General features: G+C 43.8%; 1 protein-coding gene across 1 annotated transcript in view; it reads left to right on the plus strand.

Moving 5' to 3' along the window:
• Positions 1-26,862, plus strand: part of AFF3 (ALF transcription elongation factor 3) — a 560,353-nt gene that overhangs the window by 482,940 nt on the left and 50,551 nt on the right. The window lies entirely within an intron of this gene.

Consider the following 26,862-nt stretch of genomic DNA (forward strand, 5'->3'; position numbering starts at 1 on the left):
TCCAAAATATACAAACAGTGCATACAAATAAATAACAAAAACAACCCAATCAAAAATTGGGCAGAAGATCTAAATAGACAATTTTCCAAGGAAGACATACAGATGGCTAATAGCCACATGAAAAGATGCTCAACATCACTAATTATTAGGGAAATGCAAATCAAAACTACCATGAGGTATCACCTCACACTGGTCAGAATGGCCATCATTTAAAAGTCTACACAGGGGGCTTCCCTGGTGGCGCAGTGGTTAAGAATCGGCCTGCCAATGCAGGGGACACGGGTTCGAGCCCTGGTCCTGGAAGATCCCACATGCTGTGGAGCAGCTAAGCCCGTGCACCACAACTACTGAGCCTGCATGCCGCAACTGCTGAAGCCCACGCACCTGGAGCCTGTGCTCCGCAACAAGAGAAGCCACCACAATGAGAAGCCCGTGCACTGCAACAAAGAGTAGCCCCCACTCACTGCAGCTAGAGAAAGCCCACGTGCAGCAACGAAGACCCAACACAGCCAAAAATAAAAACAAATAAATAAATTTTAAAAATAAATAAATAAAAAATAAAAGTCTACACAGGAATTCCCTGGCCATCCAGTGGTTAGGACTTGGTGCTTTCACTGCCGAGGACCCAGGTTCAGTCCCTGGTGGGGGAACTAAGATCCCACAAACCACGTGGCTCGGCCAACAGAAAAATAAATAAATAAAATAAAAGTTTACAAATAATAAATGCTGTAGAGGGTGAGGAGAAAAGGAAACCCTCCTACACTCTTGGTGGGAATGTAAACTGGTGCAGCCACTATAGAGAACAGTATGGAAGTTCCTTTAAAAACTATAAAAATAGTATGTTCTTGCATACCATATGATCTTACAATCCTACTTCTCAGCATATATCCGGAGAAAACTCTTAATTCGAAAAGACACGTGCACCCCTGTGTTCACAGCAGCACTACTTACAATAGCCAAGATGTGGAAGCAACCTAAATGTCCATCGACAGATGAGTGGATAAAGAAGATGTGGTACATATATACACACTGGAATATTACTCAGCCATAAAAAAGAATGAAATAATGCTATTTGCAGCAACATGGATGGACCTAGAGATGATCATACTAAGTGAAGTAAGTCAGAGAAAGACAAGTACCATATGGTATCATTTACATGTGGATCTAAAATATGGCACAAATGAACTTACACACAGAACAGAAACAGACTCACAGACAGAACAGATTTGCGGTTACCAAAGGGGAAAGTGGGTGAGGGAGGGATAAATTAGGAGTTCTGGGATTGGCAAATGCAAAGTACTGTATATAAAATAGATTAACCACAAGGTCCTACTTGTATAGCACAGGGAACTATATTCACTATCTTGTAATAAACTATAATGGAAAAGAATAAAAGAGAAGAAGAGATGTCACAGCAGGAGCTCAACTAACAGCACTCCTCGGGTCCCCTTCAAGCCCAGGCGCTGTTACAGACTAATTTTGTGAGTCGAGGCGCAGGAGTTTTAGTTCCCCTACCCCTGCACACATGCTATTCCTTCCACCTGGAACAGGGTCTTTTCTCCCCTGTCCTCCCCTCCAATGTGCCTGGCTACCCCTATCCATGCTTCAGGTCACAGCTGAAACAGCCGGTCCCCCATTAGGCCTTCCTGCCTTTGCCGTCCGCCCCCAGGGCACCCTCCACTTGCCTCTTGTGTGGCCCTCATCACTATGGTAACGAGCTGCTGAATTGCCTGCCTCACCCTGCCCATATATTGTTCCTTTGGGCACGGGTCATCCATCATTCCCGAGTTCCCTGCCTTAGTCATGTGAGAGGAAGACCCTTGGTAATGGAGACCACACAGGCTCCTTCAGAAGGGATGTCACACCGACAAGGGCTTAATTTCTCCTCTGTAAAGTGGAGAGAGTAATGCTCACTCTGTCCATCTCAAGCCATTGTTGTCAGGCTCTGGGAGATTATTTTTGCAAGAGAGCTATGTTTAAAAAGGCTGATTACAAATGGCCCACTTTTTAGTAGTGGAGTTGCTGCAAAAAAAGAAAAAGCAACTTGAATAGCTCTTACCTTTGATGAGGAATAAAGGGTAACTTCAAAACACCCCATTCCCTCCTTTACTCTTAACCCTTTATACCCCAACCTAGGAAAGGCAGGGGCTTTTCTCCAATAGTAGTTAATAAGTTACATAATGGCAATGGTGGTAAATATTATAATAAAAAAGCAATCACTGAAGTGGCAATCTTAATTCAAAATTACTTTACACAGGACTCCAACTTATTTTTTTCTTGTTTGTTGAATCTATAACGTGAACTAAAGACAGAATTACTTCAAGTGGTTTTCAGCAAACATGACATTAAATATAATGATTTTAAAGTTGTATCATAAATTGAATATATCCAAAATCAATATAGAGATGCTGTTGACATCCAGTTGCTTTTCTGGAAAAGTAATTGAGATGTCCCAATTACTAAAATCATGGAGTCATTATAGTAATAGTTATATTACAATCTGCTATTAAAATACCATTAGATATTTCACAACTAGGATCCTTCCTCATAGCACTGCCTCTTAACAGCAGGATGGTGTTGGCTGAAGAATACCTTAACAGTAGTTTCCTCTTTTTCCATACTTGGAATAGAACCTGAATAATACCCACTGTAAAGCCTTGAGAATGTTTTAGTTCGTGTAGATTTGGTCAAAGTTCTAAAATAATAAATCTGTAGGGACTTCCCTGGTGGAGCAGCGGTTAAGAATCTGCCTGCCAGTGCAGGGGATACGGGTTCAATCCCTGGTCTGGGAAAATCCCACATGCCTCAGAGCACCTAAGCCCGTGCGCCACAACTACTGAGCCTGCACTCTAGAGCCCGCACGCCACAACTGCTGAAGCCCGCACGCTCTAGGGCCCACGTGCCGCAACTACTGAACCCACGTGCTGCAACTACTGAAGTCCGTGCGCCTAGAGCCCGTGCTCTGCAACAAAAGAAGCCACCGCAATGAGAAGCCCACGCACCACAACGAAGAGTAGCCCCCGTTTGCCACAACTAGAGAAAGCCCACACACAGCAACAAAGACCCAACACAGCCCCCCAAAAAAAAAAAAAATCTGTAAATTAGGAAATATTAAAACAGTATAATTGGTAATTTTGTTTCTTTATTTGGGGCACCTAGTAGACTGGACATGGGATGCTTGGAATATTAGATACTCAGGATAAAGAACAGTCTTTTTACAATCTTTGATATAATCTCTCTTCCTGTAAATATCCTGGATCACCAAGCATAAAAACAACTGAGTTTCTATGTTGCCATCTTAATCTTGAGCCATTCTTATGTTCATTAAATCCAACTTGCCCATGAGGTCGTTTCCTGTATCATCATACTGCAGTCTGTGCATCTGTATTTTTGTTGTTGTTAAAGAGTTTATCAGGATTAAGAACTGATTCATCTGTTTAATTTCTCAGTAACTGCATTAGTATCTGTCCTTTATTATTTTTAATTTTTTTATTGAATGTAAGATTTTTTTCAGTTCTATAATGCTTTACAGTTTTCAAAAGTTTCACACACATGAGTTCATATAATCCCATAATAACCCTTTTTTTCTTCCCCCTGCCCCTACTTTACCCTTCCCCCCTTCCCTGTCCCCACTGGTAACCACTAACTTGTTCACTATTCTATGCATCTGCCTTTTGTTTGGGTCTCTAAAGCTTTACTCATAATCCATATTGGCCTACGTAATAAATCTTTACACGTAAATGGAGAATGTTTGTCACAACCAAAACTTATCATATAAAATACCCCAATCTAAAATAAAATGACAGGTATAAAAACAGATCCAGTTAGAGATGTGGATTATTTGAAGCACACAGCTAACTAGCTGTACGAGCATAGCGTAGTAGTTAACTGCACTGCCTTTATTATCAGCCCAGCCAGGTTCAAATGCCCGCTCTTCTCCTAATCAGGATGTGAATTTCGACAAGCCTAAATTTTCTTTGTGTTTACTATGCAGTAAACAGCAGTGCTTGGGGACGCCAACTTATTTAAAATCCTGTCTCTACAGAGCCTCCTTGAGCTTCCAAAACTGTCACCACCTTGATTACCTGGAGATAATCTGCAAAATTTTCTTCCACCTTTGCAACTCAGGAATGCCAGCAGCTAGGTAGCAGGTAGATGACAGGGAAGAACTGTGCCCCCTCCAAAGACTGTCAGGCTGCTCTGCTGCACAGCCCTGCACACCGGGCTTCTGCGCCCCCGGCCCCCGTAGATCTGAGGGCACGCGAGCAGCACTTCCGGCGTGACTCCCCGGGCTGAGTACAGCGGCAGTCGCCACGGGCCCCAGCAGGTGCCTCTGCCCCGGCGTAATGACAGGCCGTGCCTCCCTCACTCTTAAAAGTGTCCCAATTTAAACCACCAGGAGTTACCACCTCACACCCATTAGGATGGCTACTATCAAAAAAAAACCCAGGGCTTCCCTGGTGGTGCAGTGGCTGAGGGTCCACCTGCCGATGCGGGGGACGTGGGTTCGTGCCCCGGTCCGGGAGGATCCCACGTGCCGCGGAGCGGCTGCGCCCGTGAGCCATGGCTGCTGAGCCTGCGTGTCCGGAGCCTGTGCTCAGCGACGGGAGAGGCCACAGCAGTGAGAGGCCCGCGTACCACAAAAAAAAAAAAAAAAAAAAAATCCCAGAAAACATCAAGTTTTGGCAAGGATGTGGAGAAACTGGAACAACGTGTGCACTGTTGGTGGGAATGTAAAATGATGCAGCCATTATAGGAAAAAAATGACAGTTCCTCAAAAAATGAAAAATAGAATTACCGCGTGATCCAGCAGTTCCACTTTTGGGTATATATCCCAAAGAATTGAAAGGAGGATCTCCAAGAGATTATTTGCAGACCCACTTTCATAGCTGCATTATTGACAGTAGCCAAGCAGTGGAAGCAACCCAGGCACCCATAGATGGATGAATGGATAAAAACAAAAGTGGTCTCTGCATACAGTGGGATATTATTCAGCCTCAAAACAAGAGGGAAATTCTGACATGTGCTGCATAATATACTTTGGGGACGTTATGCTAAGTGAAATAAGCCAGTTCCAAAAAGATTAAAACTGTGTAATTCCACTTACATGAAGTATGTAGAGCCGGCAAATCCAGACAGAAAGTAGAATGGTGGGCGTCAGGGGCTGCAGGAGGGGAGAATGGGGAGTTAGCGTGTAATGGGTATGGAGTTTCTGGTTTGTAAGATGGAAAGAGTTTTGGAGATAGAGGGTGGTGATGGTCGCAAAGCAACGTGAATATACGTAATGCTACTGAACTGTATGACTAAAAATGGCTAAGATAGCGAATTTTATTTGATGTGTATTTTACCACAATTTTTTTAAAAAAGCAAAATGTCCTGGTTTAGACCATAAATTATATGTCCACCCTAATTATTACTAATTTTGAATATGTGTCAGTCAGTGTTAGGAAACATTTTCAATCTTAGCCATTTATTTCTAACTATGGAATAAAAAGCTCCTGTTACGAAGGCAGATGGGGACATTGTTTGGAGTGGGTGGCGTGATAGGCAAGAGTTCACACAAGAATCAGGCCCCCAGTGAGGGGGAACCCAACTGAATCCTTTTTTTTTAACATCTTTATTGGAGTATAATTGCTTTACAGTGGTGTGTTAGTTTCTGCTTTACAACAAAATGAATCAGTTATATATATACATATGTTCCCATCCTTTCACTGCCTCGGGGCTGAAGTTCTTTGAGAAAGAAGGCTCCCTGCGTTTCTAGAATGCTAGTAGGAGGGCCGAGGGAGAGGCTCCCACGTCCAGGCCCTTCCCAGGAGCCTTCACTCCTGGACTGAGCCTTCCACCACGGCCTGCAACAGCTCACAGGCCTTCCTCATCTTTCAGACTTAGCTCGTGACTGCTTCCTCCTGAAATGCCCTCCTCCATCTCAGCTCCACTGTCCCTTTTGAAACCCTGGGTCCCCTAACAGGTCAGCCCCTCCACGAGGTGAGCCCAGGACCCACCAGGCTTCTCCCTTTCCTCCAAGGTACGGGCCCTTCTGCTGTGTCATCACCGTGTTAGAGCATCCCCATCCATTCTCCCCAGGACTGTCATCCTTCTTCCACTGGCCTCACATCCTTCATTAGCTGATAAACTTCTGGAGGGAAGTATGAAGATGGTGTCTTAAAGTCTTCTCTTTGGTTCCATGACAGGTGTTTGAACGCCAGCAGTGGATAGCTGCTGTAGGCCATTTCCCATTGGCTATCACCATTGTCATGACTTCAGTTACTGTTGAGCGTGTCGGCGTGTTAACCTTCCCCTTTCCGAGCTTCGTGCGATGCACCCCCATGGTAGCTATGGTGTTATTTTTCTCTCTGAGCTTTCTGAGGAAGGTCATCTGTTGGCAGTCTAGAATGGAGGCAGAGCTTCTCCAGGAAACTTGTATCTTGATGAGCTCGCCCCTTGCAATGGTCATGTTTCTGAGGAGTCATGTTTCTGCCCCCATGAGCAGACCCCAATTAAAACTTGGTGTGTACCATCAACCTCACCTACCTCTCCATCCTCCCTACCTATTCTAAACAGCGTAAGCTGCATCCAGGGCAGTAGGAAGGTCTAATAGGGTCTAAAGGAATAGAATCGCTTTCCAAGGGAAGTTTCTACCTTGTCTGTAGTATGAGAATGAAAATTGCCCAAGCCGGAGCTTGGGAAGTCAGCTCTAGGTTTACAGATCCCACTTTCTTTCAGTGAAACAGCCCAAGGAGGGCATGTCTTTATTAACTCCAGCATTATCACCAAGCCTGTTCTGTTAATAAAATAACATTTTCCAATGTCTGTTGTCCAAATGCAGCGGCACACAGCTCAGGGCGGGTGGAGCCTGGCCATGGGGATGCACTGAAGGCCCTTTGGTGTGGGCCGTCTCTCCACCCGCTCTGGTACATTTCTTTTTATAGAAGTTCTAATCTATTCGTATGGCCACCTTAAGATTCTAAATTAGCTGGCAGTGTTGCAGTTGTAAACAAGTTTTGTTTCACTGGGAAAGTGATTACATAAGGCTCACTTTTCATCCCTTTCAGCTCGTTCAAAAGCTTTAAAAGGCACCATTCTATCCCTGAATTTTGTGACTTTGAAACAGACCATATCTTATCATCCTTTTATCTTCTGACTGTTCCTCCATGAGAATGTCTGCTGTATTACATTGCTCTTAAAATACAGCTTTGGCAACCTGAAATATGAACTCCCAGGTCCCCAAACTTCCCAATCTGTGATTAGTTATAATTAATCCTATCACATGTCATTCCATCTTGGATCCTGTCAAGTGACCCAGAAGGCACTTTGCAAAACTTCAGGCAGGAAATCCCTGCACGTTATTTAATGGTGATGCTGTTTGCCACATGTCATGCATCTTCCTTCAGTAATTCATCCACAGACATTCCAGGAGCATGTCTTCAGTGCTTGGCACCAGACGTTTCTACACTGGGTGGATAGGAAAGATCACAAACCTAAGATTGCCAGATTTAGCAAATAAAAATACAGAAATGACTTTGGTATAAGTATGTCCCTAATATTGCAAATTATTCATTGTTTATCTGAAATTCAAATTTCACAGGGTGCCTTGTATTTTATCTGGCAAACCTACAGATACCATATTTTGATTGAAAGACCATTAAAAAAAGTATTCTGTGAAAGTATTTGATCTTTGTTGGAAATTACATCAGAAAATGTCAAGATCTTAGAGGGCCATCTGTATATAAACTGGGAATGCAGCTTAAATCAAAATTCTGTCTCACTCTCCTAGAGAGCTTCCTTGAAAACGAATTTTCTCTCTTTTCCGACAGTAGCATAAGCATCTCACTCCCAACAGGACAGTGCTCAAGGATTCTCTTTGATTTTTCATCCTATTATGTATCTTTGTGCATGTGGAGTGTGTGTCTTCCTTGTAGCAAGCGTTGGCCTGTTTGGAAATTCAAGTGAGGGTTGGTACCATTTACAGGTCAAAGCCATCTGGCTGAACTCCTGCCCCCTCCACCCCCGTCCCCACCCACCATCCATGTCGTGATGGAAGACATCAGGCTCCACTTTCTACGAGGCACAGGCCGCTTCCTCAGTACCATGCTGACCTTTTGATGCCATTTATAATTTATATTTTGCTGAGTTATTTGTACAAAGGAATGTCTGGTTCGATAATGTGGAAGCTTTTTTTTTTTGCTGCCACAGAGGAGAATTCCTGACCTGTTTCCACACCTGTGAGGAGACCAAGGAGATTTCTGTGTTGACCTCTAAAAATAGCTGGTGATGGTCGCAGAGCATCACCTCCCAGCACGTGGCCGTCAGGCTGCGAGGTTCTCATTAACGGGACTGCGTGTGGGTGACACTTCCTTTCAAGCTCTGTGTCATAAGCACTGTTATTCCCTCAGTTATCACATCCCATTAATTATTCATTGCCTAACTTTTTTCCAAATGTAATTAATGAGATACGTTACACAATGGCAATGGTAGTAAATATTATAACATAAAAGCAATGACTGAAGTGGCAATTTTAATTCGAGATTATTTTAATTACATGGGACTCCAACTTATTGAAAAGCCTGTCTCCACAGAGCCTCCTTGGAGCTTCCAAAGCTGTCACCACCTTGGTTACCTGAAGACAGTCTGCAAAATTTTCTTCCACCTTTACAGTAGCGAGCAAGTAGGGGCATTCAAGCAGATGGGTAACTGGGTAGGTTACCAGCAGGCACTGGACCTCCACCCACCCCAGGAGCCAGGAAGACAGCCTGTGTGTTGGGCATTTTGTTTCAGAGGAGGACAAAGGTAGAAGAAACTTGCACTCTGGGCAGGACCAGCTTCGTGGGCTGCTGACCCATGTGGTCATACAGCCCCAGGCTCAGAGGGTCCACACTCGGTGTAATGCTCTGCAGTTGTCCTCTTGAAATTCTCAAGAGTTTGATCCTTGAATCCGTGTTTTGTAAGCAAAGTCCAGTGGGACGACAGAGAGTGCGGCAGGGGCTTGGAGCCTTGGCTCGTGGGTAGATCCTCCTTCCTGCGACAGGTTCAAAGACGTCTGCATCCCTGCCTGGTGCCTTGGTCCCATCTAATGCTCCCCTCTCCAACCTGCACGGTAACTGCTGCCTTCCTGCGCCCCCAGCAGGGCATGGACACACCTGGGGTCGGGGTAGGGTAGCACGCCCAGGGCACCACAAAGCCCTTTCCGCTCCAAGCTGGCAGCACCGGGGTCTTCAGTGGGCAGCTCTCTGGGGGCGAGCCTCCTCCCGCGACCCGATCCAGGTGCCTCATGCGTCCTGGTGCAAATGTCACAATACCCTCGGAGGTTACCCCATGCCCATGTTGATTTGGGGCAGTGGGCCTACGGGAAGGGGAGATGCCTGGCTCAGTTTCACAACCCCCCGGCCGGGGCACCCCCTGATAAGACCCCCCAGTGCCCGTGAGGGATTATACTCACCCCACACGTATCCTAGGGCTCAGAGAGCATGGCATGAAATAGCGAATAAAAAATGCGGCAGCATACGAGAGGCCATGGAAGAAAGAAGGGCTCCACGTCTTAGTGCTTGTAACGACACTTGTTTCCCTGCCTTCTGAATAAGAGGTTCACATACTCGTTTTGCAGTGAGCCCTGCAGATTATGTGTCAGGTCCTGGCTCCAGGGCTTAGGGGAGCCGGGTCACTGCCCTTATTCGGCATCAGGAAAGGCCTGTCTTTTAAGGTCTTAAGATCCGCATGGAGTGCCTTCTCTCAGGTGACACTCTGAGGTCCCACATGCATTTTGCCCCTAGGAATCATGCGAGGCACACACTGCCAGCCATGCTCTGACATCTGGCTACAGACCTTCCCCCTGCCCTCTCTTCCTCCTGTTATCAAAACTCTCCTGTGAATCCCCTCGCTCCTTTTTTCCTCATGCGGGAAAAGAAAAGTGAGACCACCTTTGAAGCAGAGTGATTCTGATCAAGGAGACAAACCGGTTTGAAGCGGGAGCTCCCTGCAGGCAGGGAGTGTCCCCGGGACAAGGTGCAGTCCCCCTGCCTTTCCCCAGAGCCTGCTGGGGCCTTGACTGCATTTCCTGACTCCATCCTGGTGTCCCGTGAAAGAACAGGCTGCAGCTCTGCAGGCCCGGCTCGTCCCCAGCTGATGCACAGGACCGTTCAGACCCTCCCGGGAGAAATCATCACATCGGGCTGGGCCTGGGCTTAAAGTTTGATTGGCCTGTGGCACGGTGCTTGGTATTCTTTTCCTTTTAGCAGGCGGCTCATTTGTGAAGCAGGATTGCTCACATTCTCCACGATGGTGGAGCTGGGGAGTCACAGGACCCAGTCTAACTTGGCACCATACTCAGGCATAATAAAGCGAATAAAATTATATTGCCCACATTCTAGTTTATTCTGCTCCCCCTTCCTTTTCTTACCTCCCCCTCTCTTCTGTTCTCCCTCTTTGCTCAGCCTGCCCAGAAAGCACCTTTCCACGTTCAGCAAACCGTAAAGAAACAAAGGCTTGGCCCGAACGTGCCTTTCCTTGACTAGAATGTCCTCGTGGTCATTTCCCTCTCACAGGGTCAGCTATTCCCGGCCTCTGTGCATGGGGGTTGCTTTCAACCATGAGGTCTCACCAAGTGTTCTCTTGGGGGCACAGCCCCTGTGTTCGCAGGGGCCACACTGTTTGGAGGGGACCAACCCTCCCTGACTCATCTGCCCCCCCTCTCTAGCCACGCCCGCACCGAGACTCCTGGTCCAGTGTTTTTCTCAAGAGTGTCCCACTCAGAATAGTCTCTACTCTTTTAAATTACATAGGATGTTGGCTTATAGAACTTTACTTCACTTGGTCCAGGAAATCGGTCAATCCCAGTCTATTTTTCCAGCTCTTTTCATCATCACCCGTGTGCCTAAATAGAAGGGCTGGACTGCGGAGATCCGCGGAATCCAGCTTCGTGGGAGGGGCCATCGTGTCCACGTGGTTCTGGAGAACTCGGATACCTGAGGGCGGGTGCTGGGCGTGAACTGCGCATGCGCGAGCCTGCAGGCCTCAGGCTCCATGATTCCCGGGACCCGGTTCGCTGTTCAGACTATCGAGGGAGAGGCTGGATCACAGGCGCGGGCTGCTGGGACCTAAATAAATAAATAACTTAAAGGGCTACTTGGTACTGGACTCTGTAAACTAGAAAGAAGGATAAATGATTCCACCCGCTGGTCTGAGCCTGTTTTGCTTCCCCCTACACACCCGCCCTGGTGGGGCCCCATCTCTTGGTCGGCCTTGGCTTCGCGCCATTATCGCACCCCCTTGCCCTGAGGCTTGCTTTGCTTCTCATCTCCCAGAGAAATCCTGCCTGTGGTCAGGGCCCAGCTTAGCTCTCACTTCCTCCATGGACTCCTACCTGAAAACGCTATAGCCCTCCTTATTCTCCCGGTCTCTGTATTCTTAGGACTAAGAACTTTACCGCAGAATTTAGCACTTAACATACACTGTCCTCTTTGGAACTTTGTTCTAGGCCCTCCAAATTTGAGGGCGTGGATTAGCACGGTGCTTCTTTCCCCCAGGACGCTCAGAACAGTGCCGGGCAGGGGAAGTGCAAAGCTACCGTGCAAGGGAAGGAGCCGGGCACATTCTAAATGGCAGAGAAACCCCCATTGACCTAAAACTACATGAAGATGCTCTGGATGTGACCGGCTTCAGGCAGATACTGCCTTCAGCTCCTCCGTGAAGTCAACACGTGGCAAGATAAGACATCTCCAGCTCCCAGCACAGCGCCTGACGAATCAGAGGCTCAGTGCCTGGTTGTCAGAAGAATGTCTGCGATTACCTGCGCTTGTAGAGGTAGCAGAGCTAAGCATTTGGCATATGCTCAGCTGTTACACAGTAACCTCCCTGCACAACCAGGAAGAAAACACAGGACAGCATGTGATCGTCCAATCCGGACTAACTGGCAGTAACAAATCATCGTGACTTTTGGCTCCAGTGTTCTCTGGTTTTCTTTTGGCTTCCCCACGGCTCATCACCCTGAATGTGGGAAAGGAAAAGAATTGCATAGAAATGAACATACCTTCTAGTTAGAAATCTTGGTATTAGGCGTTTCTAGGGATAAGTAACTAAAATGAGGGTCACCGGGTTTTTAATTACAAAGAATATTAGTAGTGAGAGGGACCTTAGCAGTCATCTGGTCCAAGCCCATGTCTTAATAGGTGGAGAGGTGGAGACCTTCAGAGAACGACTACAACCCAGGTGTGAAGGTTTCCAGGCTGCCTCACTCTCCTTGAACCTCAGCTGGGATGAACCGTCAAGCTCACCTTGATGATCATATAGCAGGTAGCTGGGAAGTTGGGTTTGTGGCATGTGTCCAGGACCTCCTGGATGGAGCAGGCTGTATGATGGCCTGTCCAAGAGGCGCCCTTCACTTCCTCACAGAGAGAATCCCCCATTCGGTTCACCCTACCCTGAGCTGCACGTTGTTCAGGGGAGGTTGGTTAGGCTCCAGTCCTAAGAAAGGACTACTGATTGGTCCAAGCCAGTCTTCGTGGTCTTATTACCCTTGCTATGGAGCTGGTTTAGTCGCGGTCACGTGACACAGTGCAAGCCCAGCGAGACATGAGGGGTAGTCTGTGTAACGAGGGAAATAAGACAGGACCATTGCTTTCTCTGGACATGGTCAGCCATGAGTGATGACTGTAGCAGCTCTCTGAGGGCCGTGAGGGGCGTCAGCCTGCAGACAAGCCAAGGACGGCAGTGAGAGAAGATGGAAAGAACCTGGGTCCTTGATGAGGCCTCGGAGCCTGAGAATTAGCCAATCCTGGAAACGCGCCTCCCTGGGGCTTCTCACATGAGGCCTGCACGTCCTTCCTGACTATGTTTTTGCTTATTTTAGTTGTCATCCCTGTTCCCTGTCACTACACACAGCCTCTCAGCTATGCTCTATTACATAGCCTTTCAGAAGGCCCTTCTGCACGGCGCTTCCCGCAGAAACACCTGAATAATACTTTACACATTTGCCCTGAGAGTCCTTATCTGAGGAGCGAACCCAGCCTGGTGTACGACAGCTCGCAAGCTCACAGCTTGAGCGGGTACGACCACAGGTCTGTGTCTCAGATGCTGTCATTTGGTTTCCGTAAACTTGTGCTCATCGTCCTGAAGTCTTGTATTCCTTGGTGAGAAGCAAATTAAACGCCACATCGTGCCGACATTCAGAAGCTCACCTTATTTGCTCTAAACACAGGAACAAAATGGAATTGGTTTATTCCGATGGAGATGAGGTTAGGAGGAGTGTTTTCAAGAGCCAGACACAATTCCGGAGCCACCAGGCTCTCTGAGCCCCGCCAGCCTCCCTTGGGAGCTGCCTTTGACCTCGTTCAAGGCCATAGCCATCTGGAGCTCTGCACTAAAACAGCCAGGTTTATGGAAATAGGAGACTTCTAAGAAGTAGTGTTGGAAAGCTCATTTGCTGAGTCATTTTGGACATTCCTTTTCTGGGGAGACAAGAGTAGCTAATCTCCCAGGTTTTTTCCTGATCAGACATTTTATAACCCCATGGAGTGACCAGATGGGTGAAGTGAGTTAAGAACGCCAGTAAACTGGAGGAATTCCTGTTTGTTTGGGCTGCCGCGTTGGAAGAAGTATTAGAGTTCTTAAAAATTAAAGACCAGTGTTAACCTTATGTATTGAGCACTTGCGACATGCTCGGCACTGTGCTAAGAACATTACAAGCATGTTCTCATTTGGTCCACCTAGCAGCCCTGTGAGGTCAGCACTGTTATTACCTCGTTAATCCAGTGAGGCAGCTGAGTCTCAGAGAGGTTAAGTAACTTCCCCAAGGTCACACAGCCAGCAAGCAGGGGAGGTCAAATGTCCATCTGGGTCTGTCCATCTGATTCTAAAACCTACCCAACATTCTGCCTCACGTGGTAAAAATTCTCTAAATGTGGCTGAGGCCAGAAACGCTGATAATTTATCTCACTTGCTGGGAAAGTCTGGCTCTACACAGAGTACAGGTTAGCGTTAGGAGCCTAAGATCTGGGTTGCAGCCTCTCTCCTCCACTAACTAGGTGTGCAGCCTTGAGTAGGTCACTTAATCTCTCTGTTTTGCCTTCTGTAAAGTAGACATAATGACTTTCTACTTTATAGGTTTATCGTGAGGTTCAGAGGAGGGACTTGAAAAGAAAATGCTTTGAAAAATGTTAACGAACCATATAAATTCAAGCACTTATTACTATTAAAAGTAGTCAAGTAAGGACAAGAAATTTGATTAATTGGACTACATCCAAATTAAAGTGTTTTTGCTGCAAACAATATCATCAAGAAAGGGAAAAGACAACCCACATGCAGGAGAAAATATGTTCAAATTGTATATCTGACAAGGGACTTTTATTTAGATTATATAAAGAACTATTATAATTCATTAATGAAGAATTTTTGAAGGGCAAAGGACTTAAGTAGACATTGTCCAAAGAAGACACACACGTGGCCAATAAGTACATGAAAAGATGCTCAATATCATGAGACAGACGAACAACAAAGTCACAATGAGTTCCTACTCCACACCTACCACCATGGCTAGAACCATAAAGATGGACAGTCACAGGTGTTGGCAGGCATGTAGAGAAATTAGAACCCTCACACCCTCCTGCTGGGAACGCAGAATGGGACAACTGCTTTGGAAAGCCGTCTGACAGTTCCTCAGAAGATTAAACATAGATGGGACTTCCCTGGTGGTCCAGTGGGTAAGGCTCCGTGCTCCCAATGCAGGGGGCCCGGGTTTAATCATTCAAAGCCTTCAGTCCAGAGAAGATAGCTGGGTGGAGAATGTTCTCCAACAGGCCTTTATTTTAAAGTAAACTAATTAAATATTTTAGAAACAGAAAAAAATATCAACAGGTCCAGGACTATTTGGGAACCAATGAATATTTGTACATTATTGTATTTTTCCTTTATTTGTGAAATGTCATCCTCTTTGGTTGGGTCACATGTAGGTCTTTAGTCAACTGAAAGTAAAACTTTGCTCCAAATATGACCCAGAACTCCAAGCAATAACTTTTTTTTCTCTTGGTTCATCTGGAAGAGAAAATTCTTCACCCATCCCTAAAAAGAAAATCAGGTAAATCCAAAAGCAGGGCTGACCCCAGAACAGAAGAACTGACATCCCTTAGCAAGTATTATTAGTTGGGCAGTAATGCTGTAACCTCAGGGATCCTAAAGGAATGTTTTGGTGCTGTTCAAACAGATTTCCCAAACCATGGCAGCCCTCTAAGCTAAGGAAGCAGAGCACCAGACAGCTGGTTAAGAATTAATGGCGGGACTTCCCTGGTGGCGCAGTGGTTAAGAATCTGTCTGCCAGTGCAGGGGACACAGATTCAATCCCTGGTCCGGGAAGATCCCACATGCAGTGGAGTAATTAAGCCCATGCGCCACTGAGCCTGAGCTCTAGAACCTGCGAGCCACAACTACTGAGTGCACCACAACTACTGAAGCCCACACACCTAGAGCTTGTGCTCCGTAACAAGAGAAGCCACCGCAATGAGAAGCCCGTGCATTGCAACGAAAAGTAGCCCCCACTCGCCGCAACTACAGAAGGCCTGCATGCAGCAACGAAGACCCAATGCAGCCAAAAATAAATACAATTTTAAAAAAAAGAATTAATGGCTTACTGTCGTTTGTAACATTTGATGTCATAAAGGTCAGAAATCTGGAACATGACAAGGGCCCCATGAAGTGACATCTGTGCTCTCTGGTGTTTGAAATTGATGATCAAGCCTTATGTTCCAAAGCCTTTCATAAAATTGGAATTTGGGCATTAGTTCTTTATTCCTTGATAGAACTATGTAAATGGCCCCATTGACTGGTCAGGAGGCTTTCTGGTTTCTTTGGCTTGTAACACAGTATTCCGTATGCTACCACGGGATCAGCTTTGAAATATGAGGCATGATTTATATCCACGTTTATAGACCTCCTATATTACTGGATTTCTCTCCTGCTGAATGTGGCAAGTTTTGTTGACTCTTATCCTCCCCTAGGACCAGCAGAAATTTTCAGAGACCTTAGGATATGTGCCATGCTGAATAAGTCTTCTCTATGACCTTAATCCCTTCCCCAAGCCATTCCCTACTCCCATCCTAGTTCCCTGCCCCTTTTTTCTTACCCTTAACAGATTGTCTTACCTGAGCCCTTGGAGTCCCCCTTCAGGCTGAAGCCACCATCCTGCCTGAAGTTTTTACATAGGCTAAACTATATCCCCCATGCTTATTTTTGGACCTAAACATAATGTTTATCCTTCTTCATTGTCATCTGGTGCTGAAGAGCAATCTTCTAAATAACTATTTGATTAAAGGAAGATTTGAAACTACTACAGCAATCTATTTAGAAAGTAAAGAAATGAAAAACACAGCATAATGAGGACGATCGCCTGCGACCATAGGAACGTTCAAAGGCAAAATGATAGTTCCCAAAGCTTCCGTTATTAAGAAAGAATAAAAATAGCCAAGATAGCGACTACCCTGGTGGTCCAGGGGCTAAGACTCCACGCTCCCAGGGCAGGGGGCCCACGTTTGATCCCTGGTCAGGGAACTAGATCCCACACGCCACACTAAGAGTTCGTATGCCACAACTAAAAGATCCCATGTGCCGCAACGAATACCCAGTGCAGCCAAATAAATAAATAAATAGCTTTTTAAATAGCCGAGATGAACAACTTGTTCAAAAAGTTTATAAAAGTATTATAAAGTAATCCTGAAAAATGTAGAAGGAAGCAAGGCCAGAAAATAGTCCAATTATTATATAGATCAAGAGCTGTTTCTTTGAAAATAATATAAAATAGACAAACCCTTGGCAAAATATAATAAAGAAAAAGGGGAGAGAAAACAAAATTTAGAATAAATACAATTTTTTATTTTAAGAGACTATTACATAAATTTTGTAGGATAAACTTGAAAATAAAAATTAAATAGAATTTTTTGAAAACAAATTAACAGAATTGACACGAAATGGACAAACCAAGAAATAAATTGTAAAATAAACCGAAGACCTGCCATTCTAAAAGACTTTATGACTAGGTGTTATTACTGGCAATAAGTTCTAAACTTTCAAGGAACAGATAATTCTCATACTAGATAAGCTTTTCTTATAGACAGAACACTATGAAAGGTAAAACACCCTCCAATATATTCCTTTCAGCTAAAACCACCGTGATGCAAAACCTGCCAAAAATTGCCCGCAAATATAAAACAGATCAATGTAAACATATGTCAAGTTCACCTATAAACATAGATCTTCCCCAAACGCTAGCTAACATAGTCGCAAGCTAAATTCAATCATATAGTAGTCGAATCACCTTCCACAATGAAATAGACATTTAAAAGGTAGCATATGTTCTGTCGGTGAAAAAATGAAGAACTGGAAAAAATAAGAAAGTTCACAAGATATTTATCCTTGTAATTCCACCATCAGGAAGTATCCACAGTTAACATTTGAGTATATATCCTTACAGTGTTTTCTTCTCTGTATAAATTTCTTATGTAATTACGATCATGCTACTTTGTAGCCAGCAGACTGTCAGGGAAAGACCATGTACAGATATCCTGTGAGGTCCTCCCCTAATTTGGCAAAGAATTCAGAAACACAGCTGGGACCAAGCTGGAATGGGTGTACCCCAGGTGCCCTTGGAGGTTGTAACAGTACTTACACCTCAATCCTTTTACGCTTGGACCTCACATATCCAGTCGAGAAGACTTACACAGTCTGCGTTCTTAATAATCCCATGTCAGAGCCTGTTTACAGACAGTGGGACCCTCTGATTCTTAAGCAAAACCCTGAGTCAGCGAAACCCCATCCTCTGTCCCAGGGAAAAAGCAGGGTTTAACACTTAAGTAGTCCTGATCTATTTCTCTGCCCTCAGATGGCTGGAAAGCCCATTGCTTCACAAATACAGAGTGAGAATTTTTCACAACAGTAAATATTCTGTTCTAATACGGTTTTTTTAGGATTTTTTTGTTTGTTTGTTTATTTTGCGGTATGTGGGCCTCTCACTGTTGTGGCCTCTCCCGCTGCGGAGCACAGGCTCCGGACGCGCAGGCTCAGCGGCCATGCCTCACGGGCCCAGCCGCTCCGCGGCATGTGGGATCCTCCCGGACCGGGGCACGAACCCGTGTTCCCTGCCTCGGCAGGCGGACTCTCAACCACTGTGCCACCAGGGAAGCCCACTCTAATATGTTTATAATGACTACATAGTACTGAGAAGTATTCTCATAAGGGTGTGTAATCCCCTAGTGTTGGGCATTTTGGTTGTTTACAAATCCTTTCCTACTGCAAATAGCATAAGAGCCTATAACCTTGTAGATAAGTGTTTTTAAACATACCTGATTATTTTCATAGGGTAAATTTCTAGAAGTAGAATCTCAGCTCTGTCCCTTATTAGCATCCTTATTGTCCCTACCTAGAAGGAGACAGAATAATACCTACCCTGTAAGAAGGAGACCAAGGCATAAAGTAACAACTACAGAAATCTTGAGGGTCTCTGGTCTCGAGGGAGGTCTTCTCCATTGTCCTGAGTTGCTATTTTGTGTTGGGATATGGCTGTTGTCCTCCCCTGGGGTCTGGGTGCTCCATTCTGATTTATTTGTAGAACTTTTCTTTGTTTGATTTTGTAGATTAATGGAAAATGTGCAGTTTTTGCATTGTCAACAAGTGGTATTGTAACTTGCATTACAGTTTCTCATAGCTGATTTCATCTACTTTTTATGATTCTGTATGGTTTCTGACAGTTACACTTTTCTCCTGGGAGAAGCTGACTCCTCTGTTCCAAGCTCTCTGCCTGGCTGAGTGTCTATCAAGTCCCTCCTCTCTCTCTCTCTCTCCCTCTCTCTCTCAATCTCTCTGTCTGTCTGTCTGTCTGTCTGTCTCTCTCTCTCTCTCTCTCTCACACACACACACACACACAAACACACATGCTATGGCTCTGCGATACCTGGCACCAAGTGAATTCTCAGCAAAGGTCACACCAGTATCATCCCTCATCTCCATGCCATTTACTCTGAACATAAATTTAAAGAACCACCCACCTTTTTATCCTTAACATTTTTAGAACCGCACTTATTTGAGTCATTTTTCTCACAAGGCTATCTATATACCTGTTCTTTCTAGCTTTGGTACACAGACTTTTAAAATCAGAGCTTAATTTCTACAATAATGGTTTTTAACTAAATTAAGTAATGCCTAATTTGACTGGGTGATAAAATGGGCAGTGACTATAGAAGAGACCTGCTTGGTTGTTTCATTCATCATCTTTTGATACAATTAATCAGAGCTGGAGGTTGGAAGTACTGAGAGGGTTCCTTTCCACTTGATAAATTTTAAAAAAATTTTTAGTGGAGTATAGTTCCTTTACAATGTTGTGTTAGTTCCCAGTGTACAGTAAATCGATTCAGTTATACATATACATATATCCCCTCTTTTTTAGATTCTTTTCCCATATAGGTCATTACAGAGTATTGGGTAGAGTTTCCTGTGCTATACAGTAGGTCCTTATTAGTTATCTATTTTATATATAGTAGTGTGTATATGTCCATCCCAGTCTCCCAATTTATCTCTCCTCCCCCTTATCCCCTGGTAACCATAGGTTTGTTACATCTGTGACTCTGTTTCTGTTTTGTAAATAAGTTCATTGTATCATTTTTTTTAGATTCCATATATAAGCAATATCATATGATATTTGTCTTTCTCTGTCTAACTTACTTCACTCAGTATGAAAATCTCTAGGTCCATCCATGTTGCTGCAAATGGTATTATTTCGTTCTTTTTTATGGCTGAGTAATATTCCATTGTATATATGTACCTCATCTTCTTTATCCATTCCTCTGCTGATGGACATTTAGCTTTCTTCCATGTCCTGACTATTGTAAATAGTGCTGCAATGAACATTGGGGTGCATGTATCTTTTCGAATTATGGTTTTCTCCAGATATATGCCCAGGAGTGGGATTACTGGATCATATGGTAGCTCTATTTTTAGCTTTTTAAGGAACCTTCATACTGTTCTCCACAGTGGCTGTACCTATTTACATTCCCACCCACAGTGTAGGAGGGTTCCTTTTTCTCCACACCCTCTCCAGCATTTATTGTTTGTAGATTTTTTGATGATGGCCATTCTGACTGGTGTGAGGTGAAACCTCATTGTAGCTTTCATTTGTATTTCTCTAATAATTAGTGATGTTGAGCATCTTTTCATGTGCTTTTTGGCCATCCGTATGTCTTCTTTGGAGAAATGTCTATTTAGATCTTCCGCCCATTTTTTGAATGGGTTGTTTTGTTGGTTGATATTGAGTTGCATGAGCTGTTTATATATTTTGGAGATTAAACCCTTGTCAGTTGCTTCATTTGCAAATATTTTCTCCTATTCTGAGGGTTGTCTTTTCGTTTTGTTTATAGTTTCCTTTGCTGTGCAAAAGCTTTTAAGTTTCATTAGGTCCCATTTGTTTATTTTTGTTTTTATTCTCATTACTCTAGGAGGTGGATCAAAAAGATGTTGCTGTGATTTATGTCAAAGAGTGTTCTGCCTATGTTTCCCTCTAATAGTTTTATAGTATCTGGCCTTACATTTAGGTCTTTAATCCATTTTGAGTTTATGTTTGTGTTTGATGTTTGGGAGTGTTCTAATTTCATTTGTTTACATGTAGCTGTCCAGTTTTCCCAGAACTGCTTATTGAAGAGACTGTCTTTTCTCCATTGTATATCCTTGCCTCCTTTGTCGTAGATTAGGTGACCATAGGAGCGTGGGTTTATCTCTGGGCTTTCTATCCTGTTCCATTGTTCTATATTTCTGTTTTTGTGCCCGTACCATACTGTTTTGATTACTGTAGCTTTGTAGTATAGTCTAAAATCAGCTCCATTTTTCTTTCTCAAGATTACTATGGCTATTTGTGGTCTTTTGTGTTTCCACACAAATTGTAAAATTTTTTGTTCTAATTCTGTGTAAAATGCCATTGGTAATTTGATAGGGATTGCATTGACTCTGTAGATTGCTTTGGGTAGTATAGTCATTTTTACAATATTGATTTTTCCAATCCAAGAACATGGTATATCTCTCCATCTGTTAGTGACATCTTTGATTTCTTTCATCATTATCTTACAGTTTTATGAGTACAGGTCTTTTGCCTCCTTAGGTAGGTTTATTTCTGGGTATTTTATTCTTTTTGATGCAATGGTAAATGGATTGTTTCCTTAATTTCTCTTTCTGATATTTCACTGTTAGTGTATAGGAATGCAAGAAATTTCTGTGTATTAATTTTGTATCCTGCACCTTTACCAAGTTCATTGATGAGCTCTAGCAGTTTTCTGGTAGCATCTTTAGGATTTTCTATGTATAGTGTCATGTCATCTGCAAACAGTGACAGCTTTACTTCTTTTCCAATTTGGGTTCCTTTTATTTCTTTTTCTTCTCTGATTGCCAAGGTCGGGAATTCCAAAACTATTTTGAATAATAGTGGTGAGAGTGGACATTCTTGTCTTGTTCCTGATCTTAGAGGAAAAGCTTTCAGTTTTTCACCATTGAGAATGATGTTTGCTGTGGGTTTATAGTATATGGGCTTTATTGTGTTTAGGTAGGTTCCCTCTATGCCCACTTTCTGGAGAGTTTTTATCATAAATGGGTGTTGAATTTTGTCAAAAGCGTTTTCTGCATCTATTGAGATGATCATATTGTTTTTATTCTTCTTTTTGTTGATGTGGTGTATCACATCAGTTGACTTGCGTATATTGAAGAATCCTTGCATCCCTGGGATAAATACCCCTTGATCATGTTATATGATTCTTTTTAATGTGTTGTTGGGTTCAGTTTGCTAGTATTTTGTTGAGGATTTTTGCATCTATGTTCATCAGTGATATTGGCCTGTAGTTTTCTTTTTGTGTTATATCTTTGTCTGGTTTTGGTATCCAGGCGATAGTGGCCTCGTAGAATGAGCTTGGGAGTGTTCCTTCCTCTGCAGTTTTTTTGGAAGAGTTTCCGAAGGGTAGGTGTTAACTCTTCTCTAAATGTTTAATCGAATTTGCCTGTGAAGCCATTTGGTCCTAGGCTTTTGTTTGTTGGAAGAGTTTTAATCACAGTTCTATTTCAGTACTTGTGATTGGTTTGTTCATATTTTCTCTTTCTTCCTGGTTCAGTCTTGAAAGGTCATACCTTTCTAAGAATTTGTCCATTCCTTCTAGGTTGTCCATTTTATTGGCATATATAGTTGCTTGTAGTAGTCTCTGATGATCCTTTGTATTTCTGAGGTGTCCATTGTAACTTCTTTTTAATTTCTAATTTTATTGATTTGAGTCCTCTTCCTTTTTTTCTTAATGAGTCTGACTAAAGGCTTATCAATTTTGTTTATCTTCTCAAAGAACCAGCTTTTAGTTTCATTGATCTTTGCTATTGTTTTCTTTGTCTCTATTTCAGTTATTTCTGCTCTGATCGTTATGATTCCTTTCCTTCTACTAACTTTGGGTTTTGTTCTTCTTTCTCTAGTTGCTTTAAGTGTATGGTTAGGTCGTTTATTTGAGATTTTTCTTGTTGAATCAGTAATTTTTTTAAAATTTTAGATGTTTAAATAAGCGGGCTGAGAGAATAAGCGTATTTGGCTAACCTCTTGTTTGTCCCTGCGAACCTGAATCCCTGAGAGAGGCGAAACTCCTGGATGTGGTCTCTTTGTGTCTCTTCTAAATGGAACCACCTTAGGCTTTCAGAAGGTGTAAGAGTAAGACATAGATTAGCGAGTCTCAAACTGGTACCCCACAGGCCTCATCTGACCTACAGATGTGTCTCACTGCAAAAAATAAAATGAAACTTTTCATTGTTAAAAATTCTCAAATTAGTTACTAGCATTTTAAAATCAGGAGATTTGATATAAACATCAGAATTTGGGGCTTCCTCTGAAAAAAAAAAATTGAAGGATTTGGTAACACTGGCTCTTATTTCCGCGTGGCAGAGATCCACTGGCCTGGGGAAGAAGTAGACCAGTCAGGACTGTCCAGCTTGACACTTTCCCACTGGGGAGCCAACGGTCCACTGTCTTTATCATCGTGTGTTAGGCATTTGTTTCTCTTATAACTGGACACTTCACTCATTTATGCTACTTGCCTGACCCCTGTAGGTTTTGGATTTTCAACCAGTGATATAGATAGTAGCTCTCTAAGTCATCTGTTCTATGAAATCTTTGGCAGCCCCAAGGCAACAGAAAAACTACACATGTGAATATATGAACATCTCATAGGCTATTTCATAGTGTAATAAAATGCTTTGGCTTACTGTGTCAAGAATCATTTTTCTTTCATTCATTCAGTTGAACGTTGTTGACAGCCTATTCATGCCGCACCGCCTGCTAGCACTGGGGATACAAGGATAAAGTAGATAATTCCTCTCCTTAGTATGGTAAGGGCTACAAAAGAAAAATAGGTGATGTGCTAAGGGGCTTAGGGGAGGAAATATTAACTCTTCCTGGGGGAATTGAGAAAAACTTTACAGAATAGGGTAATATTTGCAAGCAAGTCCTGAAGAGGGAGTTGGAGGTACTCAGAAGAAGAAAGGGAGAGAGGGCTTCGCAGCATAGAAAATAGCGCATGCAGAGGCACACAGGTTGTCAAAACGGTGAGAAATTTATTATAGACAAGCTTTGGGGGTGCACCCTATGAGGTGTGGCTGAAGACTTGATTGAGGCCAGACCATGAAGAGCTTCAAAAGCTGTGTTTAATAGAAGACGTGTTCCTGGAGGTATTACAGAGCTAACAAAAGCTTTTAGTGCAGGACCAGCAGTCCTATCAGCGAACCTCCTTGTGCCAGCTTTCCATTTTCATGTCTCATTACGTGATTATAATTTTAGATCAGTTCATATCAATAGAGATGCCAACAATAAAGGAACACCATTGCCAGGGCACCGGTTACAGTTTAGAAATCAAGCGTGTGTTGAGTTCATCCGGAGTATTGAATGAGAGGGAGCTGGGACCTCATCTAAATTATTAACCTTTCGTCCATCCCAGTGGCGTTGCCCACAGGCTGTTGGGCATCACGGCCATCCACGCAGTGCCCACTAGGCACAGAGCCTGCCTCCAAGTTCCTTGTTAGTTCAAAGCTCGTGAACAACTTTGGATATTTACCCAGACCCCACAATATACTTGGCAGGAGCACCCATGCCTGCAAGATGCAGGCATTTAGGTTCCAGATCTCTTCTTTTACTGTCTGTATTCAGATTCAGCCCAGGCCAGATTCGGAAAAGAATGTGTCACTGCAGCCAAAGGAGGGAACACAGGAAGCAGATCATTTAGAATAAAGCTGGGACTCTCCCAAACGTGGATTTGGTCTTGGCCACTCACAAGACCAGCAAAACATTTCATGAAATCAAAATACCAGAAGTAAATAAACCATCCAGGGGAGAACTGGGCTCATATTATATAGCAGATGAAATCTAGAGTACATTTAAAGACATTCTGTGCAAGGAAGTGCTGTTAACATTGGAAAAGCACAAGAGGGGCTGAAATCCCCTTAAGTGTGTTTTTATTGGAAAAGAAAGATTGTAGCCTTTTTGAAAGGTTAAATCCTTTTTCCTTTAACTCATTAACCTAGTGATAGACTTTTTTCTATTGATTCTTTCATTTCGTAATCACAGGTGAATACCTATTATTCCCAGGCACTGTGCTAAGTTTGGTGACACAAAGCCTTTTATTCCACGACCTCAGTGATGTTTTCATGCCCACACGTTTACAGTGGCACCATGTTCCTCCAATAGCAGAGGGTCCAAGAACTCTCCTAAAAATTGTCCAATGCTGTGTCATCATGTCAAGTCAATCCATGTTATCGTTTCAGAAAAAAGTTGCTTTTTAAATTAAGTTGAAAGAACTGTTAGCGTCTTTGGTATGGAAACGTGACAACTAGTAAGCACGCCAAACTTGGCAATTTTAAATATATAAAGTTTAAAGTCTTCTTTCAGGAGGGTCTGTCTGATATGTCTTTTTCCATCTTCTTGATTCCATGACTCCAAAGAGCCTTCCTGGCTTCACTGAGCCCATCCTTCTGTTAGTTCTCATCTGCAGTGATGACCATCCCCGGCTTCTTTATTCTGCCACCCTGGCTGCTGCAGCTCCCCCAGCAGAGGCAAAGCAACTGCACGCGCTCCTGGCGAGAGCAGTCATTGTGCCGAGTCCTGAATGACCAGCTGTCCCCCAGAGACCCACAAAAAGGCTAGTTAATGGAGCAGGCTTTCTGCAGGTAGGGGTAGTTATCTTGATCCCACAACTGGAACCACCAGAGCCCTTGCACACAAGCCTGCCCCCATCCTTGACGTGGATTGCTTCCAGCGACACTGTCTCCACCGGGACCATTGAAACATGAATGTATTCAGCCCTGACTCCAGAGGACTGGGGCCTCACAGCACTTCAAAGCAAAGCAGGAAGAAAACCTGAAATTCTTGGCTCTCCCGACGGTTTCAAAAACAAATAATAATTACGCTAGTAAAACTGTCGTTTTAAGTCAATTTCCTAATTTAAGGAAGGAAAACATAAAACTCTGAGACTTTTCTCCAATCTAATTCAGATCAGAGACTCTGTCTTGCTGGGCTAGTGGGTCTCATTACGATAGGACAGCAGTCAGAAAAGGAAGGCAGCACAGGAACTGTTTAATGGCCGTTTTCCCAGAAATTAAAGTGCAGCTTTTCAAAAGACAGTCACTTTGCGGTGCAAGCCCCAGGGAACTGCACACACGTTGCTGCCTCTGCCGCAAACACAGCAACCAGGTGCACACAGCAGTGGCTTCAGTGTCCTTTGTTGTCGGAATGAAAGTGGGAGAATGTACCGCTTGGTGATCAAAGCCTTTGACCATCATATAAAACCAATCAAAATGCTCTTTATTTCTCTTAATTTCCTAGTCTTCAGCAAATGTCATTCCAGGGTGTGGCGGGGAGACAGACCTCTTTCCTCCACCATGTGTTGCTTGGCTCTGGGGAGTTTTTACGTTTTGGTTGGTTTGTTTGGGTTGGGGTGGGTTTCTGTCTGTTTGTTTTTGGAGTTTTCCCCCAGTGTTTGGGGGACTTCCTGACACACTGTTAACATGGATCCCAGCCGTTCGTGTTCAGTCACAATCTAATAACCTTCTTTTTTTTTTTTTTAATGACTCCATTGATAGTAGCCATGTCGACTCAGCTGCCAGGAAAGATGGATTTTAGTTCATAAGGGAAGAAAGAAATATTGCAACCCTTTGATCACTAACCGTCCCTTCCTAGCCTCTGTAAAAAGATCCAGGATCCCTCACTCAACACCAGAACAAACAGCAGGCTGGAAAAGGAATTGTTGCAGCTCAGGCAAGGCGTAAAGGTGCAGATGTTGTCTGACGTTGAAGAATTTTGTCAGACGGTAGGTATGGACCATGACATTGGCAGAAGAAATAAAAACCACTAGGGAAGGTTATGTTCAAACTCCATTTTTCCCTAAGCCTGCAGTTCAAAACAGTGCTTTGACCTTCAGGTGCATCCTGTAAGATAGTTTCTTGTCTTATCATTCCTCTGGGAGAAGCAAGGTTCCAGTGAGTTTTAAACATCCCCCCCCCAACCCCTGCCCCAACACCGAGGATTTATGAGACTCTGTCCTTGAGCAAAGCATTTGTCAAAGATTTAAGGGGCGGGTGAAAAGGGTCCTTTACCTTGTCCTGGCTGATTTGCACTTGAGACCATAAACTCTCTGACAAGCTCCCTCAGCCCTGGGCCTTCACTCGCATTCATCCTGTTGAAGCAGTGGTCCCGGCTGGAAGGGGCAAGCAGATATTTGCTGACTCGACATTTAAAAAGTGGTCACTGCATTTTCTGGGTTTAGAGTTTGACCTCAAAAAAACAGTCAGGTGTGTTTCAATGCAATTAATAAAGGACTTTGAAGATGTTGACTATTA

The sequence above is a fragment of the Pseudorca crassidens genome, chromosome 14 (assembly GCF_039906515.1).
Source record: "Pseudorca crassidens isolate mPseCra1 chromosome 14, mPseCra1.hap1, whole genome shotgun sequence".
Classification (NCBI taxonomy): Eukaryota; Metazoa; Chordata; class Mammalia; order Artiodactyla; family Delphinidae; genus Pseudorca; species Pseudorca crassidens.